The 2,019-nt window shown below is 68.5% G+C and overlaps 1 long non-coding RNA gene across 1 annotated transcript; it reads right to left on the bottom strand.

The window, feature by feature from the left end:
• Positions 1-22: 22 nt before the first annotated feature.
• On the bottom strand, positions 23-675 carry LOC115948314. The gene is made up of 3 exons (XR_004082145.1): positions 535-675; positions 246-401; positions 23-169 (listed from the first exon to the last, which is right to left on the bottom strand). It is a non-coding gene; the product is annotated as an uncharacterized LOC115948314 (long non-coding RNA).
• Between the last annotated feature and the right edge of the window lie 1,344 nt (positions 676-2,019).

The following is a 2,019-nucleotide window of genomic DNA, read 5'->3' as shown; positions in this document are numbered from 1 at the left end:
ATCCCAGACCCCGGGCGGTCCCACCTGGCTCAGCCCCCTCCACCACCCGCCCGGTGAACACGTCCTGCCGGAACAGGGGCCGGTTGTCGTTCTGGTCCACCACGATGATCTCCAGGTCCGTGGGCTCCTCCAGGGTGACCCCGCCCAGGTCCAGAGCGAAGGCTCTGAGCTGTGGGTGCAGAGTGGGGGTCGGGGCCTGCCTGGGCACCCAGGGAGGGGCTGTGGGCACCCAGGACCGTCCTTACCCGGTAGCGGTCGTGCTCCTCCCGGTCCAGCACGGTGTTGAGGAAAACCTTCCCGCTGAACTTGTCGATGGAGAAGATGCCCAGGGGCTCCTCATCCACCCCCGGCCCTTTGATGCTGTAGATCACCCCACCGGGCTGCTGCTTGTCTGACTTGATCTGCCCCAGGAAAATCAGGGCTGGGTGTCCCAGGCTGGGGTCTCTGCCCCTCTGGGGGTGCCCCCGTGCAATCCCCCTGCCCAGGATGTCCCCACTCTGCGAGCTGGGGGAGAGGCTGGGGGCTCTCACCTACCTGCACCAGGAGGTGGGGGATGCGCTTGTGGTTCTCTGAGACGCTGATGGGGGGGATCACCCAGGCCCTCTTCACCCGCCGAGGGGCCTCGTGCTGCCCCCAGGCCTGGGGGGCTGCAGCTCCTGCCTGGGCTGGGCTGGCACCCTGGGGGGACACGGCGCTGCCAGAGACCCCAAAACTCCGGGCTGGGGTGGAACCCCAGGGCAGTGGGCAGGGAGCTGCACCTGGGCTGGGTGTGCACGGTGCTGGGTCCCCCTGGTGGGGCTGGGTTGGGTCTGGGGTAACGCAGAGACCACGCAGCTTCCCCAGGATCTCTGTGTCAGTGTCCCCTGCCACCCCGGTGTGGTGGTGGTGGCTGTCCTGCTGGGCTCACCAGGAAGGGGTGCCCCACAAATGACCCTGGTGGTGCCCTGGGCATGGGCTGTGCCCCACAGGACCCCTGGGGAAGGGGGGGTGCCTCGGGCAGGCAGCACCTACCATGGCCCCCCCTCCATGTCACTGTCACCACGCAGCTTCCCCAGGATGGGCTGGGGGGGCAGGGATAAGTTTGGGCTCTCAGTGTGACCCTGGGGGACAGGGCTGGGGTGCTGGCGGAGGCAGAGGCAGAGCTGGGGGCCTGAGATGGAGCTGGGGGCTGTGAGGGGGAGATTCGGGATGGAAACAACGGGGACAGGAGTTCTGGTGGGCTGCAGTGGGGTCAGAGAGCTGTGGGGGAAGGATGGGTTATGGGGCTGTGTAGAACCAAGGTCAGGGATTTGGGGTAATTGTGGGGGGGACTGTGGGAGCTGGGGGCAGAAAGCTATGCGTGCAGCCACCCACCCCCAGCTCTGTGCCACCCTCGTCCTGGCCCCGGGGACAGGCGCTGTCCCCTCCCCAAGGAGGGAGCACATCTGGGCAGCGCCAGCCTTGCGCCCACATCTGTGCCCAGCTGTGCCTGCACCGCTGGCTGCCGGGGGGTCCCTGGAGCCCTGGGGGCCGTGTGTGCCCTGATGGGGGACAGGGGAACGGGCAGTGGGGCTGGCTGTGCCGGGGGTCCCCGGGAGGGGGCCGTGGGGAGGGGGCTGTGTCGCAGCCCCACGGGGCGGGCAGGACAAGGGGCTGCTTCTGAGCCTCGGGGGCTGCGCTGTGGCCTCCAGGTCTTTCTCTGCTCCCTCCTCCAGCAGGAGAAGCCCCCCGCCCGCCCCTGGGGGCTGCTGGAGCTGGGGGGGATCGGGATGTGAGGGAGGGACGCTGGGGGCCCCATTCTTGTGGGGTGATCCCCTTTCCTTCCCCTGCCCTGAAGCAGCCGAGCACAGCGTCCAGGCCAGAATCCCAACGGCGCCTGTGGCTCAGGCCTGAGACCAGGATGAGGGGCTCTGGGGGGGCCTGAGTGGACAGGGGGGTGCAGGGAGCTCTGGGACCACCGCTGGGGTGGGAAAAAGAGGAGCAGGGTGTCTTTAAGCGGCTAACCCTCCCCCCGATCCCATCTCAGCCCATCCCGGTCCC

This window comes from Geospiza fortis, unplaced genomic scaffold (assembly GCF_000277835.1).
Source record: "Geospiza fortis unplaced genomic scaffold, GeoFor_1.0 scaffold102, whole genome shotgun sequence".
Taxonomy (NCBI): domain Eukaryota; kingdom Metazoa; phylum Chordata; class Aves; order Passeriformes; family Thraupidae; genus Geospiza; species Geospiza fortis.
The sequence above is the reverse complement of the archived record's forward strand: the minus strand, read 5'-3'. Positions and strand labels throughout refer to the sequence as shown.